The sequence below is a fragment of the Arvicola amphibius genome, chromosome 9 (assembly GCF_903992535.2).
Source record: "Arvicola amphibius chromosome 9, mArvAmp1.2, whole genome shotgun sequence".
NCBI lineage: Eukaryota > Metazoa > Chordata > Mammalia > Rodentia > Cricetidae > Arvicola > Arvicola amphibius.
The window spans coordinates 51693837-51712639 of NC_052055.2; the positions used below are offsets into that span (position 1 = coordinate 51693837).

General features: G+C 47.2%; 1 protein-coding gene across 2 annotated transcripts in view; it reads right to left on the minus strand.

Moving 5' to 3' along the window:
* The window catches only part of Prickle1 (prickle planar cell polarity protein 1), a 90697-nt gene that overhangs the window by 12375 nt on the left and 59519 nt on the right, over positions 1-18803 (minus strand). Inside the window, exon 1 of one of the 2 annotated variants that reach the window (XM_038342326.1) lies at positions 6735-6834. The exons of the other annotated variant lie outside the window; for it this stretch is intronic. The gene's annotated coding sequence lies outside the window, so the exon portion shown is untranslated. Of the gene's footprint in view, positions 1-6734; positions 6835-18803 lie in introns of those variants that run through there. 2 annotated transcript variants of the gene reach the window in all.

Below are 18803 nucleotides of genomic sequence, written 5' to 3' on the forward strand. Positions count from 1 at the left end.
ATTGTCTCTGTCTTCTAATCATCCTCACACAGGCTCTAAAGGGAACAAGAAACCTTGCAATGCCAATTTCCTTTATATATTTTGATTTTATAAATTTATATATCAAAATATATAAAGGAAGTTGTATATATTTTGATTTTATATATAAATTTACATATCAGAAAATAGAAAATTGTGACTAGTCCAATCCAGTCACTTTAGAGAAAAGGGGGCTCACGGATAGGGAATAGCTTGTACAAGGACTAAAGCCGAAGTCAGACATCAGGAATTCTTCTGACTTAGTAAATGTTCTCATTTGCTTATCCTTGAGGGAAAGGCTGCAATCCTAAACAGTGTCAGCCTGAGATGAAGTCATGTTTCCGCAACTCTCTCAATGCTCAGTGCTGAGGGGAGCCGGGAGAAGCACTTGTTAAAATACATGGCCATCCAAATGTAGTCTTCCTCTCATAAAGCAGGGCCACTTTAAACTTCACCCTTTGAGCAGCTCACCAAGGGAACAGCACCTGCCTCCTGGCTCCTATCATTCCTGCGGGAGAAATGGTGAGTCAGCAGATGTTGCCCCAGCTAGTGGCCTTCATCCACCCCAACACAGGGGAAGGCTATCACCTCCTGACCCTGTCATTTCCCACAGGTGCAGACCATTCTGCTCTTAGGCAGGCTCTCCAAACAGAGGCGCATTCATCCTCACCTCCTCCTAGCAATAAAAGGAAACGTGTTAATGAAAGTCAGGAGCTGTCTTGGGTCTTTCCCTTTTGCTTCAAAAGATCCCGGTCCATGAGGCAAAGGAAGAGGACTAGAGATGAAGGCTTCGGTTAGTAACTCACAGGTTCCCTCTAGGACTGGCACTCCCAATGCAATTTAGCCGAAATTTTGAAATAGGAGCATTTATCTGTTGTCAGACCTGGGGGTGGGTGGGCTAGGGTGGGAATAACAGAAAATATAAACGTTAAAAAGAACCTAAAAATTAAATGTTACTCTTTCTTAAAAGGAGAAAGTAAAGGACACTATAAATTATATCAAACCATTTTTTCTAAGCTTGCCCCCACGATGTAGACAAAGATCTGAATCCCATTTTATAGCTGGGCTCTCTGAAAACGTGGGCTGGGTCACCATCCTGATGGAGGTGGTCTGTGTGAAATGTCACCACGCCCCCTAGTTGCTTGGATGAACTGGCCACTTCTTAAATGAGGTTCATTCCAGCCTCTCAGCCAACTTCACTGAAGACTTAGTTTCTGGCAATATAAAGAGTTCAGCTATCGTGGGAAAACAGGAGTTGTTTTCATCCAAGGTGTGGCTTCGGGTTTGACCAGCAGCAGAGTAGCCAGTTTACCTGCTACCGTTGGCATTACAATATTTAAGTACAGTATGAAGCAGTGTGAGCTGGGACGAGTGTCTCACTCAACACATGCTGAGCCTCAGGGTCTGGTGTCCAGGGGCATGGAGTTCGGGAGCCTTAGGAGCACACCCATCTGGGTGAGAAACAAGCAGGAGGTTGGAAGAGCTGGTATGCTTTTCTCTCTCTCTCTCTCTCTCTCTCTCTCTCTCTCTCTCTCTCTCTCTCTCTCTCTCTCTCTCTCTCTCTCTCTCCTTCTTTTACTGTCTTTCGAGACAGGGTTTCTATGTGTAGCCCTAGCTGTCCTGGAACTTGTTCTGCAGACCAGGCTGGCCTCAAACCCAGAGATCTGCCTGCCTCTGCCTAGAGTTGGTATACTTTTTTAAGGGGTCATCATGGTGGTACTCCACACAACCTAAGTCAGAAAGTGTTAACAGTTCCATGCCCCTCCTTTGTCTTTTCTCGCCCCTCTTTCTTGAAGACTAGCTAGCTACTCTCACCATTTAAAAAGAACCACACTCACAGCCCTAAAGATGTATGACCTTGCAATCGTCGTGTAAGTGTCAGGAGAACATCTGACTCAGGAGGTAAGAGTGATAGTCCGGGTGAAGGATCTGGTGTTCAATGTTGGGGAAACTGAGTTCTGAATTTCTGGGGCCCCTCATGAGTCATCAAATACCCCGAGGCCTGGCTGTTTAAAAGCAGCAACTGGAGGGACAACTCAATGGTTAAGAACACTTGCTCTTTTTCTCAAGAGTTTGGTTCCCACAACCGCCTGTCCCTTCAGCTTTAGGGGAATCTGACTCCCTTCCGGCTGGCACACACACCAAAGTGCTTTCCTTGGAAAGATGCTTTCAAGGCTACAAAAGACTCTGCAACCAAGAAGGAACTCTCTGAGTAAACATCATCAAAGTTACTACTGCAGGGTACCACAAGAGGCAGTTCCTTTCGCCATGACTGAAAAGACTTTCTTGAAGCTGATGGGGGACATTTGGAATAGGAACATGCTAATGACAAAAGAAGACAGGGTGCTGACCCCTGGATTTTACTTTTAATTTAGAACTCGGGAGGGTTCTAGCCTCTTAATGGCGAACGATTTTGAGAAATTACTGGCTGCTACTTCCAGCAGCTTTGGAGGCAGCTCCTTCAGTTCCCACACTAATCCTAAACATGACACGTGTCATGAGCGCAAGCAGAGCATGCATACCGTCTATGGAACAGGTTGGGCAATACCTACACACAGTGTTAGTATATGAAGGGCTTCTGTCCCCAAATCAGAGTATGACCTCATTCACTCAGTGATCAATGTAGGGATCTTCTCTTTCTTGATTTATCCATTCCATTCGCCCATTCTTATGATTAAAGGTGGGCTTGGGGGGGGGCTGTGTGTGTGTGGCGGGGGGGGAACATCAACGAGGTAGCAACTGGAGCTTGAGAGATGGCTCAGTGGTTAAGAGCACCTGTTACCCTTCCAAAGAACCCATGTTCAATTCCCAGCACCCACATGGTGGCTCACAACAGTCTTGTAACTCCAGTCCCAGAGAACCCGATGCTTTTTTTCTGGCTTCCTTGGGAACCAGGCACAGACGTGGTATATGGACATACATGCAGGCAAAACACCCATACACATAAAAATTTTCAAAACAAAACTAAACAAGGAGACAAGCGACATTCCACTGGGAGCCAGAATTTTAAGTGTAGCCCATGTGATAGGAACGGGTCCAAGGTCTGTTATATGTGATACGTGTGTGTGTGTGTGTGTGCGTACATATATATATATGTATGTATGTATGTATATATACACACACATATACATTTCTGTAGTGGCGGCCTGTGTGTAAATTACAGAATTGAGCCTGTGGCTGGCCACTTGTTTTCACAGGGAAAAGCGCACAAGCTTCAGAATTCCAGAAATGGAGACAGCATCCAGCTGGGTGACCTAGAAACCTACTATTGTTCCCCGGGAATGTGTGCAGATTGGGGAGTGCACAGGGGCTCGAGCCCAGCAGTCTGCTGGTCAGACTTTCTGCAGGTGTTTTCCTCCCTGCTGACATGGGTTTGGTTTGTTTGTTTTCTTTTTGTTGCTGTTTCCAAGTCGGGGTCTCACTATGGAGCCCTGGCTGTCCTGGAACTCCCTCTGTAGACCAGGACTGACCTCAAAACCCACAGAAATCCACCTGCCTCTGGCTCCTGAGTGCTGGCGGCGACGGGGGGGGGGGGGGGGGTTAAAGGCATCTGCCACAATGCCTGGCTCACTGTGGTCATGTTTTGACTTCCACTAAGGCTGTCTGTTGTTAAGTAGCCTTACCCTTTTGCCCACAGGCAACAACGTTGAAATCTTTAAAAGCTGTTGCCTTCAATATTCTGTAAATTAGGCAAAGCTTGGAAGTACAAATTCAGCCAGGGCTATGCAGAGATACCTGTCTCGAACTCCCTCCCCCGCCCCCGCAAATGGTACAACTTGACTGCATTACAGTGTATTCCTCTACCAACACAGACACTGTTGCTGATGGCAGTCAGGTGTGAGGGTGTCAGTCAACCCAGCCAGAGAGCTTTTTTCCCCTCCTCTGGTAGTTTGGCCATTAGAAGTCACTTTATATTTTCATTCTGCATAGGACAGCTAAGGGTTAGTATCCTGACTGACCCTGAGATGTAAAAATCAGCCTTTGCTTTTGCTTCTCTAAGTCAGTGGTTCTCGCCCTTCCTAACACTGTGACCCTTTTAATACAGTTCCTCGTGTTGTGGTGACCCCTAACCAAAAAATTATTTCATTGCTACTTCATAACTAAAATTTTGCTATTGTTATTAATCATAATTTAAATGTCTGATATAGAAACTCCTGTGGGGTAGGGACTTACAGGTTGGGAACTGCTGCTTTAGAGCTGTGGCAGGGTCGGGGAAGAGGATCATGGGGGCGGGGTTGTTCCAAGTCAGCAACAGAGTATAAAGTTCCAGAAGCAGCAGTTTCCCTAGAAGACAGCTTCTCCCAGAGAATGGTACCTTATCAGGCTGTTAAGAACTGGACCTTCCAGGCTGGAGCCTAGACACTATTGATGGGGAATGTCAGAAGAATGTTTCTGGCCTTCCAAGAAGACAGACATTAAAAATTATGACTAGGAAAGAGGAGAAGAAGCCTGGGAGGGACACCTACTTCCTAAGGAAGCCTCCAAGGGTGGCTTGGGAGAAGAAAGTAAACAAACTAGCAGGAAAGGGAGAAATGAACCCAAGCTAGACTCTAGCATTGAGATCCTATAGCTGGGAGATGGGAGCGCAACTCAGAAGGGATGTGAGGGTCTGAGGGATTCTGTTCCCGCAGAAGGCTATAATCCTGTCACCTCTGCCCTGGCCCCTGTCAGTCGTCATATTCTTGGACCAACTCACCAAATCACATCAAAATTATGCAGACCTAAAACAACTGTCAGGGAGCTGGAGAGATGGCTCAGTGGTTAAGAGCACTGGAGCAGATCAGGGTTCAATTCCCAGCACCCACATGGCCACTCACAACTGTCCTGCAACTCCAGTTCCAGGGGATCTATAGCACCAGGCATGCATGTGGTGCACAGATACATGCAGCCAGGCAATAAAATAAAATAAAATAAAATAAAACAAGTAAATCTTTAAAACAACTGTCAATGCTTCTATGAAGTCTAAGACCCTAACCTTCAGTGTCCATACTTCCCAATAAAGCTCCATGCAAACTGCTACGTGATGATTATCGTGGTTGTGGAGAGTCTTTATGAAGCCCTTTGATCACCTGGACAGACAGTGATTTGTACAGTCACTTGGGCTAAAATTCCCTAGGTGTCCCCCACTGCTAAGTGCCACCTTGCAAGCCACAAACTTGAAGAGCTAATCTGTTTGTTAGCAAGGCCTTAGTGCACAACAGTCATTCCAGGTTCCTTACTCAAAATTACTCTAGTTCTAAGAGGTTAACATATACAGGTCAACTAAATGTAACCAAGCACAAATCCAGTGGTATAGAAGCCTGCACACGTCTGGTCTCAAAACACAAATTAGACAGCTTTATGGATATCCGCATTTCCATTTATGACGTCCTTAACTTAAAATGAACCCAGAGTGAACAAAAGCATTCGAATCAAAGTCTGAATTTCCCAGTAAGCACACACACAACGTTATAATTTCTTCAAAGTTCCCACACACCCCTGTGGCCTACTAGAGACAAAAGTCACTGCTCCCAGAACTCAAGTCGGCTTCATTTGTGGTGGAAGAACAAGCATAACCCCGCTATCAGGAGGCTGTTAACGCAGTTTTTCTTTACCAAAAGCACCCCCACACTAGCAATCAGTAGCATTTGGGCATTTGCCATTGGGTATTTTCCAGGTAAACCTCCACCCAACTTGCCCAGTTTTCCCAACTGCTATGTGCCACCAATTGCCAAAACACTATCCAGTTTTTTCCAAGAGGGAATGCGGACCTCTTCGATAGCATCCTAACCTCCCTCACACACACATTCCAGGGCAGTAAGAGGCTGCTTGACAAAAGGAGGAAATCCCATGACAAGGCATGGTGCTTTGCCAGAGAGATTTCTGGAGAGATCTACGCTCGCATGCTGTGGCTTGTGACGAATCACGCAAAGCCATGTCTACCAAGACCATCATTTTCCACAGCGGGAGACACATTTTCTCAAAACTATGTTCCCGTCAATGTCTTACTGATTTTTTTTAATCTCTATTTTCGGCGGGGGCCCAAGGAAACGGCGGCCAGACCTGACTCCAATATACACAGAGACTCGGGTTTCACCCCGTCACCTGTTGGCTCCAGAACAACACCCCCTTTGTGAAACTTACAGCTCTCGTGAAACGCTGTTTCCCGAGAAAACACTTCCTTAAGTATGCGACAAGACTCGAGCTGGGAAAACAAACTCCATTCCACACACCGCCTGCTTTATCCGCATACGGATTAACGTGAGCCTTTCTAGACGGGCTAGGAGGAAGGATGTCACCGTCTTCGGGGACACAGCGGCGGTGAGGGCTGCGGGGCCACCCAGACCCCCGGAGCAGGCTCGGCCCTGCGCCCAGGCAGCGGCGGTGGCGGCTCTGGCCGCAAGGGGGAGCCTCGTCCTGGTCTGCCCTGCGTCCCGGCAGCACCGAGGAGGCCAGCGCCCACGTCCGCGATCGTGTCCCCGCGGTCCTGTCCCCGCTGTCCCTGCCCCGCGCTCGCACCCAGCCAGCGCCGCGCACCTGCACGCCCGGCACCCGGACCCGGTCCCCGCGCACAGGCTCGCAGCGTTGGGTGTCGTTCCGCGCTCCACCCCCAGCTCGGCTCAGGCTCGGGACCGCCGGTCGCGCTGCCTGCTTTCCAGGAACTGTCACAACTAACTGTCCCCTGGCAGGTGTCCACCGGGGCCCGCCCGCCCGCACGGCATTCCTAGGAAAGTTACCAAGATGAGGGAGCACCGCCGCCAGTCGCGCTCCATTTCCCGGCCGCCCAGAACTGTAACTCGCGCGCTGCAGACGCCCGTGAGAGCTTCTGTAAACTTCCCCCGCCCGCAGGTGCACGCGCGGCAACAGGCGCGGCCAGTGTGCGAGGGGGCGGTGCTGAGCCTCGAACTCAGAACTCCACACGCTGGGCAGGCACTCCTGCCGCGGCGCTACACCCCCAGCCCCACAGGGCTCCCTCTTACACAAATCATCTCCGTGCTGTCCATAACAATGCCAGCAAACGGCGCGTTTAACCCAGTTCTCACTCCGAAGGGCTCATTAACATACGAATTCTCTTGGCTTAAGACTTCCTTGCATTTAAATGAAAGCAATTCCTGCGGCTTAGAACCGGAGATTTATTTTATTTTTTTTTTAGCAGTAAATAAAGCAAAAGCAAAGGAGTCGGGCACACGCGGCACTTAAGTAACTAGTAAGGGTTTTTAACTATCATCCTTGAATCACAAGTAGACGCCCCACGCACGTTCATGTTAATCTCATTTCTGTGCCATTTTTAGGGGCTCTAAGAAAGGAATTTGGCTTCAGCTGTCTGCAGAAAAGGCTCAGAGAAGCAAAAACTGGACCTTAAAGCGAGCCCAGAAAGCAATGAGAATTGGTTAGTGATCATTAGTAATTAGTGAACAGCGGATGTCTACGATTCTCCTGAGTTACAAGCTTTAATCGGGACAAGAGTCTTATCAGGTGGGGGCAATGGCAGTAAATACACACACCGTGAAGAGCAACAGTTTCCACTTAAAAACCCAGAATGACGATTTTGCAGCCTATATTTATTTATATGGAGAACAATAGCCTATTGTAGCTGCGATTTAAAAATACACAGGTTGCCATAAATAGATCCCTCGAGTAAATAATTGTGTGGCCAAATTCTGTTATCTCTGCTGCAGAAAGAGGCAGCGGAGGACAAGCTGAGTTTTTTTTTTTTTTTTTTTAAGTTGCTACTCTTTTTAAAGTGACAGAATCCCAAAAGTCCTGGCTCTGCTGTTAGACTAGTTTGGAAACAATAGAAATTTGTGGGAAACCTCTTTCCCTGTTGATCTGTAAAAATTCACCACCATACCTGATGAGCAGGATTGCTTGCTTTCTTGTGTGGTTTTTATTTTATTTTATTTCTGGACAGGGGTTTTCATCTGGCCCAGGCTGGCTTCAGACTTGCTGTGTAACCTAGGCTGCCCTCCCAAGCGCTGGGATTAGCAGGGTGAGCCACCCACACCTGTCTCAGATTTCCCTTTTCCTCCTTCCTTCTGTTTGAGCTCCTCAGGGAAGACCAGAACAAATGTGCGACCGGTTATTGCTTTACATCACACTCTAAACTGGCCTGTCAGTAAAATACAACAGATTCTGTGCCGCCAGGCTGACCCTGCGGACCAGAACTCTTCCAGGAGGCTAGCTCCACGTGGACTGAGTGTTAACACACAAATACTCCCACTATATCCGGTAGAGAGGCTTCTCAGTATTAAATGTAGCCTAGCCTGCTGTGGGCAGCTACAAGGTTACTACTTGTGAATACCGTTTGCCACGTTTCCAGCAGGTACTGTCAACTTGCCTATTGCGTTCCTGCCAGTGAAGCAGTTTGGGGACAGCGAGAAACTTCCTACTAACTTTCCATCTGAATGAAACAGAAATTGGTCTGGTCGGGAAAGCATTACTACTGTCAACAGTGAATCTATGCAGATAGAGAGCAATGCCCCCAGCTGGTGTCCTTTTGTTCCAGCTAGGTAGAATATTCAGTTGCTTGAAGATCACACTTTAGGGGGGTGAGAAAGGAAACTCAGAAATTCTCAGGGCTTAGCTTCCCACACCCCGAGGGCCCTGAGGGCTTTCTTCCCGCTTAAGGTAGGCATCACCCTCCCTCCCCTTTGGCCTCAGGGCACTTAGCACCGCCTGGCACTGGGTGCCTATTTAGTCACTGCGTTTATTGTCTTCTGTTCTGGAGTTCACTGCTGTGTTCTCAGCATTGTGCCTGGCACATATCAGAGCAGTGCAGTGAACCCGACCGAGTGAAGTGAATAAAAGATTCTCGCATGTTCTTCTCAGGTCCATACCTTATCAAGTAACACCCTTTCTAAGCTTAAGCCATTGTCTTAAGGATGGGGTTGTTTTAGGGGAACAAATGTGACAAGGGTAGAGAAACAAAGAGGCAGTATTTTGTCAAATGCCAGCTTATCGAGTCTGGTAGAAAGAGATAAAGTACAGGCTTTAAGGAAACCTTGCTGCCACCTCCCTATGGTGACCTTGAGGTCTCTTTTGCAAAACACTTCCCTGGGCTGGAGAAGTGGCTCACTGGGTAGTGATTGTTGTGCAAGCATGAAGACCAGAATTTGGGATCCCTACCATGCATGTAAAAAGCCAACTGTGGTTATGCACTTCGGGACCTCGGTGCTGGGACACGCAGGTCCTAGGGGTTCGTCAACCAGCCAGAGTCCGGTTGAGAACCACAAGCTGCAGGTCCAATGAGAAACCCTGTCTCAAAAGCAAGGCAGAGAGCCATAGAGGAATACAAGCAGTGTCCACTTTTGACCTCCAAATGGCCATGCACAGGTGAGCACACCTACCCACAAACCACATGCACGCATGCATACACAGTAGCGAAGCGCAGACTTCCTTCTTGGCTTTAAGGATGTGTTGCTCTTGATTTCAAAACATTTTAGTCTCTGGTAGAGGTATGGCGTAGGACAGCGATTTGGTTTTCACAATGAACAGAGTCCCCAAAACCATACATCCGTAGAATCAGTCGCAATTCTTGTCCAGATCAGTAAGTCAAACGATGGAGGAGGAACTGTAGTAAGCTGTCTCATCCTTGCAAGTTGGTACCACATGTTTCTGTTGTGGCTTGGGAGACCACTGAGCGTTTGGAAGTTCTCATTCCTATTAGCTGAGTCTGCTCCACCCCAGGGAAGGGCTGGAAGGCAGGTGGCAAGGTTTTTCTGGAGTTAGGGGCATTTACGGAGGTTTATGATAAGTTTCAGCTTCACAAGGTCTCCAATTACTTTCTTTACCCTTTGATTATATTGAAAGCATCATGATTAGAGAGCACTGGTTCCTCAACAGTTTCTACACCCCCATTCCATTGTATTTATGACTCCAAACCTCCCAGCGACCCAGCCCCGCCCCCACCCCTCCTTCAGCGAGTGGGGACATCTTCACTTCAAAGTACCCTGGTGCACAGGGTTTGTCATCAGGGAGCTAAATGCCTATTCTCTCTGCAGGTACTTGCCAACACTAGAACAGATCACTTTTCTAAGGTTAGTCTTTGTCATGGTGAATGTCCCATCCCTAAAATGCCAGTCTCAGGTCCATTTTAAAACTTCTGGGGGTGGAACACAAACCATTTTTTTTTCTCCAGGTAAAACAGATGAAGGTGATGTAGCTCCGAGGAAGAAGTCCGGCCCACGGCTCCCCGTGTGAACAAACCCAGCCATCCCGCTCCGTGCCAAGCTGCCGGCTCCTAGCACACCATCGGTTGGTTCTCCGGGCTTTTGCTGTGGTGGTTGTTCTTTCAGTCTAAGGGCTTGACTGCTGGTCACAACATTATCACCGCTTAGAGAGGGGCTGTTCGGAGACCTTGGCACAGCTGGGTGAAGAATACAGACCTGGGGTACTTTACCAATGGTTGTTCAGGTAACACTAGTGAAAACCAGCAGCCACCGTGGCCTGCTCTGCCCTTCACTCCCAACTTCTCTCGGGGACCTCTTTTCACACCCGAAGATATGTGGGGCAAACAAACTTGTGTTCAATATAATTGAGAGAGTTGCCACTGATTCTGACCCTCGACCATCTCCGCTCCTTTTGGGTCTGGGGTTTATTACAAACATTTTTAAAGTTCACTACTGAAAAACTACTGTCATGCTGGGTGGTGGTGGTGGTACACACCGTTAATCCCAGCACTTGGGAGGCAGAGGCAGGCAGATCTCTGTGAGTTCGAGGCCAGCCTGGTCTACAAGAGCTAGTTCGAGGGCAGGCTCCAAAGCTACAGAGAAATCCTGTCTCGAAATCCCCCCCCCCCCAAAAAAAAACTACTGACGTGGAGAAATTAAGGAGAAACCTTCCAAAAGTACTGGAGGGGCTGTACCCTGGCACATTATCCAAGATGTATTCAGGTATCATAATCACAGTGTTTGACTGAGAATTTACAGTACACACACACAGCAAAATATTGAGAGACTATAAAGAGCAAAATGCTGATAGCCTTTCTTAGGGGAGGGGAGGGGAGGCCCACTGGCAACTACCATCTTATGATTATATTCACCAAACAAGCGAGACATCAAGAGAGGATGAGGAAGAGTGATAGTGGAATGTTAGGATGCTCGCCTGAGCGGCACTGAGGCAGGAACAGCTTTGGACTGAGGTGAGCCATCAAAGGTCGAGGGGGGTGGAGGTACTAGAAAAGTGTCCAAAGGCAGACCCAGGTGTGGGCATCTGTGCAGCCCTTCCAGGACAGGAGGGAACCACAAACGCTTCCGGAAGAGTGGCCAGCACGTGTGCCTTCTTGTTAGACGGGGTGATGAGAACAGGGCCAAGAACCCAGAACAGCAAATGGGAAGAGCCAGAAAACTACCACAACAGTCAAGACCAGGGGTGGGAGGGCCTCGCCTGAGGAAGGTGTTCCAGGGGGCTGGACTATAGCTCCCCAGTGCACAGGGTTGGGGTGCAGGGGTAAGAGGTGCCCGACGTGCCTGGCATTCCAAGGTGAGCCAGCACACTCCCGTGGCTTCTGAGGGAACTGGAGCTAAGCCCTGATGTGAGCCTCTAGCTTGAAACTGCTGCAGGAGAGACGGAACTCAAGGCCACCAGAAGGATTTACGTGTCTAAACTCTAAATTTCTCTTCATTTAATTATCACCTCTAGCTGGGCTACAGCCTCTAAGAACCGGAAGCCAGACAGGCCGTGGTGGCGCATGCCTTTAATCCCAGCACTCAGGAGTCAGAGGCAGGAAGCTCTCTGTAAGATTTAGGCCAGCCTGGTCTATAGAGCAAGTTCCAGGACAGTCAGAGCTCTTACACAGAGAAACCCTGTCTCAAAAAACAAAACAAAACAAATCACCTTTAAAATATAATACTTAGGGGGCTGGAGGGATGGCTCAGAGTTTAAGAGCACTTACTGCTCTTCCAGAGGTCCTGAGTTCAATTCCCAGCAACCACATGGTGGCTCGCAACCATCCAAAATGATCTGGTGCCTTCTTCTGGTGTGTAGGCACACATGGAAGGAATGTTGTATATATAACAAATAAATTTTTAAAAAATATAATACTTAGCCACTGGAGAGACGGCTCAATGGTAAGAACCCTGGCTGTTCTTGCAGAGGATCCAGGTCTACTTCTTGCACCCACGTGGCAGCTATCAACCATCAGTAGACCCAGGGGCTCTCTAAATCTCTTCTGACCTCCAAGGGCACCAAAAGTGCGTGGTGCACATACATGCAGGTAAAATATTCATATACATAAAATAAGATGAGTTACAATGTTTACATACCACATGGTAAAGAGTTCAAGCCCATAGCTATGAAAGAGATTGGCCCACCCACTTTAAGTAGTCAGCAGAGTCCAGGAAGATTGAGTCCCACGGCAGAGGCTCAAATGGCACTGGGAATGAGAGGGTGTGAGGTGTTGGTGATTGGTATGGTCTGCAACCCAGCCACATTTCAATGAAATGCTCAAGTCACAGCGTTTCCTGACAAACGTGCGTTTACAGGATGTTTGCAGCCTTGGGTCGCGTGCTAGTTGCTCGGGAGAGTTCTGTGCATCATCTGTTCCCGTTCGCTAGTTCAACTCCCACCAGCCAAGAGAGGAGAAAACCCAGGCAGGCTAGCTTTGAGCATCGTGACTGGGTGCTGTAACTAAGCATGTTATTTTCAGAGGGGCCTTGGCAAAGAATTAGGTCAAGCCGCTAAAAGCCTCTTGCCAAGAAGAACAAGGTCAGCCGGGCATTCTATCCACATCTATCTTATCTGCGATCCCACCTGGATGCTTTCTGAGACCTCACAGCGCTCCATGAAGATGCAATGATGAAGGGGACTGGACAACATGGCCAATGTAGATGAGGTGCAGAAGCCAGGGAGGCAGCAGGAGACTTTTCCTAGAAGGTCACAAGAGTCACTCCAGGAACAACTGTCCAATCCAACACCCTTGGATGCTGCTTCAGATGCAAGGCTTTAAGATAACCCATAGACCACTAGCAGCTGGGTATGGGCTACGCTGAAAGATTTTTCCAGACACAACAGGGAAATGCAAAGCCATAGGAGACCAGTAACCGTCTCACAGGGCTTCGAACAGTGGCACTAAAGAGAGCCTAGGCGGAGGCAAACATGGCTACTAACTCGGCTAAGGGTGGAAGGTGTTGGTAGAGAAAGAAGATGGCTGTGTGCGCATTCTTTACGATGCTTACTGCGGAGACGCTGTTTAGTGGGTGTTACAGGTGGAGTGTGGGCTGACTGGGAACTTCAGATGTCATCCACACCCCTGTGGTGAGCCTTGAGGACCTGGCACAGCGTTTTCTTTTCAGGGAACTGAAAAATGGTTAGGTAAAATGTTTTACCTTCCCTAACTTTCCCTTAGCAGCAGCACTAGAACATAGAAGAATATTCTAGAAATCCGCATGCCAGGTTATTTCCACTGATAATGAAGCAGCGGCTGTCAGCCTCCTTTAGGACAGCTCACTGATAATATATGACTTTGCTGACCTGTGGAACCAAACATTTGTGTAGCTCTAAGGCAAATAACACCAGGAACGCCTCCCTGACGGTGGAGATTCCTTGCATTTCTGAAGCTGACTGGCCATTCTGATCTCTGCAGACACACATCGGATTGTCCCAACACAACACAACTGGCTTACTGAGATCTCTGCATGACAGATGTTCTGTGGCCTCTTCGTGACAGCCAGTATCAGTGTGTCCTATGTTCTCACTGAGATATCACTATTGCTCACCCATCACCTCCTCAACTCAAAGCGTCAGATTATGTGGGACAAGGGACAGACCTCAAGATCTGTTCCACTGAGACTCTGTATGATTCTGCCACCTCACATGACCTCCCGAAAGCCAAAGACACTGAAATAATGCAGCCATAAAAACTTGTCAGATAAAATGGATTACATTTCAAGTCATAGGACTATAATACTTTTTTTTTTTTTTAATCAGCTAACATTCTTCAGTTGAGACAATTAAAAAAGAGGGGAGAAAGTGCAATGGAATCAATAAGCTGTCTGGAAGGGCCTGTGGGCAGTTCTGCCGACATGCTACCCAGCAAAAACTGACAGCTTAAATAACAGGAGCCTGTAAGGATGGGAACGTAAGCCGGGCGGTGGTGGCGCACGCCTTTAATCCCAGCACTTGGGAGGCAGAGGCAGGCGGATCTCTGTGAGTTCGAGGCCAGCCTGGTCTACAAGAGCTAGTTCCAGGACAGGCTCTAAAGCTACAGAGAAACCCTGTCTCGAAAAACCAAAAAAAAAAAAAAAAAAAAAAAAAAAAAAAAAAAAAGGATGGGAACGTAGGCTCCTGGAGAATCCATGTCCATGTCCTTCCATATAAACTCTGGCGGGAGTTTAAGAATGACTACAGTGTTGCTGACAGAACAGACTAAGCCACGCAGCTATGACCAATCATTTTTGAGGTCTTTAGTCTCCTCCCAGTACGATCTAATAGGATCCTGGGAACCTCTGAAACGCTTTGCCTTGTGTGAGTGTGCAGGGTGTTACGATGGGATCCGATGTAGGATTCAAGTGAACTAGCCAAGTGCTTCACCGCTGAGCTACCTACCTCCCCAACCTTCTACTTTTGGGGTGTTGTGTCTGAGAGTAAGGAGCAGCTGAGTGAAGAGAGGCGGCAAAATACAGGGTGGTTTTTATGCCTTATGCTGTACTGCATTTTAGGATGGAAGGGATATGTTTTGGTTGTTTGTTTTTGTTTTGTTTTTCGAAACATGGTTTCTCTGTAGCTTTGGAGCCTGTCCTGGAACTAGCTCTTGTAGACCTGGCTGGCCTTGAACTCACAGAGATTCACCTCCCAGCTGATGCATGTTTTTCTGGAAGGATCTGACAATATGGTTAAACAGCCCCTTCAGAGGGAGCTACCACTCAAAAAATAAAAAATAAAAAAGTCAGGGCTGGGAAGAAGCTCAACCAGTAAGATGCTGCATTGAAAACATGAGTTAAGTCTCTGGAGCCCACATTTAAAAAGCACAATGGGGGTGCCCATGCATTGGGATAGTGCAATAAAAGGATTGAGACCCACTGCCTAGCCAGTCCAGCCAGTGGTTTGGCTAGCGGGTCAGTGAGAGCCCTTATCCCAATAAAGCAAGGCAGTCAGCAACTGAAGCATACCCATGTTTGACCTCTGACCTCCACAGATATACACATATATGCATGTGTACCCATTCCCATGTGCATCTGTGTGCACATGAGCATGCATATACATGCATACATTCGTGCACAAAAGATATAAGTGAATATAGGTATTTTTTTCCTTTAAAGAGGCCAAATAGTTACATAAGCAGCACCAAGAAGCATCTTCATGCTATTCCAGGATTCTTTAAAATGACACGCATCTGATTCTTACTCCTTTCATGAAGTGCAGTATGACAGTTTTGTTTATTTGTTTGTTTTGAGCTTTTTTGAGACAGGATTTCTCTGTGTAGTCTGGCTGTCCTGAACTCGCTTTGTAGACCAGGCTGGACTTGAACTCAGAGATCTATCTTCCTCTACTTCCTGAGTGCGGGGATTAAAGTTTTGCAATACTACCACCCGACTAGCTGTGCAGTATGCTTTTTAATACAGTCAGGTAAATGAGAATATAGAATATGTCATTCTGTTTCTGGTGTTTATAAGAGTTCTTAAGGAAAGGAAGCAGGACGACCACACGGATTAACAGCTGGGACACTGGAGATATATAATAATAACCTTGTGATAGGAATATAAGGAGCAAAGGCATCCTAAATAACCAGACGTGTGTTACGTGAGCCCTTTTGACATTGTGGGGAAGTATCTGCTGCCACCACTGGCATTGCTAGAATTAATGAGGAGAAAGTAGGCTGAGTCTGTGCCAAGTTGTCTCTAGTAGCCTTCTGTCGGTGTGGCCGTTACAACGCTCACTGGAGGTTCTTGGGGACAGACTTCATTTTACATTTAGCTATTGTGCGTGCCTGGGCATCCTCCTGCATGCATGTCTATGCACTGCACCATATGCAGTCAGCGCTCACAGAGGTCAAAGAAGGGTGCAGAGTCCCTGATACTGCAGTTCCAGTCAACTGGGAGCCACCATGTGGGTGCTGAGAATCAAACCTGGCTCCTCTGGAAGAGCAGCCAGTGCTCTAACCACTGAGCAACCACAGCAACCCCTAGCTTTTATTTTCCTAGAGTAGCTGAGGAGCCAGCAGTTAATGCAGAGGAAGGCCTGGGAATCATGGATAGTTAGGATTTTTGTTTTCTGTCTTTTCTTTTTTTGTCTTTTAAAATGGTTTTATGCTGGGAGGTGGTGCATGCCTTTAATCCCAGCACTCAGGAGGCTGAGTTCAAGGCCAGCCTGGTCTACAGAGTGAGCACCAGGACAGAATCCAAAGCTACAGAGAAATCCTGTCTCAGAAAAAAACAGAAACAAACAAACAAACAAACAAACAAAAACCCCCAAAACAAAAAGCAACAACAATAAAAAGGATGATTTTATTTTCCAGGATGGTTCTCAAAGGGAAAAGCTGAGATCTGCTTAACTGGGGCATGCCTTAGGTATGACTTTTAAAAATGACTTATTTTTCTGTTCTCTACTCCCAACTACCAAGGACCCACACTTTATACTGGAATGTGCTTTTCTAGAGGGGTTCAGCTGTCTCTCCTCGCTGTGTCCTTCCTTCCCTGCGGGACCTTTCTTTAGAGAGCTTTTGGCTTCAGCTTCCACAGCTTCCTAATGCAAGCCAGGCTAAGGAGACTAGCAGACACACAAACCACATGTTGCTTTGCTTTGCTTTTCTGAAGCGAAATTCAGTTTGGAAGAAGACTGTGCGGCCTTCGCAGTTACACTGAAATTAAAGATGGCTGAAAGGGTTCTCATCCCCGGGACTGGCCATCTTGTAATACTTTAAAGCATAAACTGAAACATATGATCCTAATGAACTCTGATTCTACTCAACAGCAAACAAAAGAGGTGAAATCCGTGGATAATGGTAAGCTAAATTAATTTTGACTTATGGGGCAATCTGAACATTTTCACCTAGGCCAAAGATAAGAGACACAATAAAAATTCATTTCAAGCATTCCCATGTGAAATCAGCACATTCTAAGCCAGGGATTAACAATCTATACCTGGACTCCTGCAGACCTGCATAAACCATTCCCAACTTTTATGGCTCAATTCAGCTGTCAAAGAGAAGGGCCTGCTGGCAACACCTCACACCTGTTACTTATCTTGTGAAGTCCTGGCTCAGTTACTCCCACCTGGGGTGAGCAAGTTCAGACTCCCCTCAAGCTGGTTTACACAAGGGAATAGGTTCTCTGGCCTGCTGGGTAGTAAAGAAATTAAGACACACTAAAAATCCCTGGAATTTCCCCCAAACAGAACATCACAATGCAGATCACCACACATCCTAGAGAAGGCCTATCTACACATACCCATAAATGAGGGCCACTGAGCGGGAGTGTAACCCAACACTCCGGGAGGCTGAAGCAGGGGGATTGTTGTGAGTTCCAGCCCAGTCTTGGCTACATGGCAAGTTCCAGACTAGCTTCTGTCAAAAAAAAAAAAAAAAATGAATGAATGAATGAATGAATGAATGAATAAATAAAACAGCAACAACAACAAAAAAAAAACCACTCTATCTTCACAAAAAGATCAAGTGTGGCTTTTAGAATTCTAAACGTTAGTAGATGACAGGGGAATGTGAGTTTTCTTAAACGGTGGAAACAAGATGAGGAAAAGAAGGATTTGAGGAAAAATGTCATAAAATAGGAGGACGCTCAGAGAGCCAGGAAGCTGGGGGGCCGAAAGCACAATCTGTCAAGTCAGGCATGTTCCTGGACTTGTCTGTCTCATTGAGCCAGGGAGGAAATGACGTGGGCAGAGAACAGGGAAACTCAGCTTGTGCTTCCAGAGACTTTAAGGAGACCACCCCAGCTGGGAATCCAGTGATGTCTCCCTCCAATGACCACACCCAGCTAGCAGAGGATCTGAGCTACCTGGGTCACTGGGGCTGCCTCCCTATGGGGAAGGTGGTCACAGCTGGTGGGAGAGCAATGATCTGCAGGCAGCGCACAGGTATCTCTTGTGTAGTAGGAATGCAACTAAACACCAGAGAGTGACAGCCACTCAGAAAGGAAATCCCTCAGTCATCTAGACAGCATTCACCTTCAAACAGTCTCCTTTTTCCCCCTAGTTAACATTTCATTATTCTTTTTTTAAAATAATTTATTTAATTTTATTTTATGTGCATTGGTATGAAGGTATCAGATCCCCCGGAACTGGAGTTACAGACAGTTGTGAGCTGCCATGTGGATGCTGGGGTTTGAACCTGGGTCTTCTAGAAGAACAGCCAGTGCTCTTAACTGCTGAGCCATCTCTCCAGCCCCCAACATTTCATTATTCTATTCATGCAAGGAGGACTGCATGGCTGCTCAGCTTCTGGGGCCACCTCATAGCTCATGATCTAGAAGGCTACCAACCACCCCTCCTCCATGTTTCCCTAGAGGTATGTAGTGTGTGTGTGTGTGTGTGTGTGTGTGTGTGTGTGTGTGTGTGCGTGCATGACTGTGCATGCACATGAATGCACCCATGTGTTGTGGGCTGAGGGCCAGTGAGATTCAGCAAAGATGGGATTGTTTGGTCCTGCACAAGTATTCCAAAAGTGTCTATAAAATGATTACATGTCTTTATTTGGGTCTGCCTAATACCTGTAGTCCCAGCTACTCAGGAAGTGGAGGCAGGTGGGTTGCTTGATCCCGAGTTCAGAGTCAACCTGGGCAAAAGCAAAACCACCATCTCTATGGAAAAATTTCTGTTTGTAATATGGGCAAGAGAACTAGGTGTCAGATATGGTA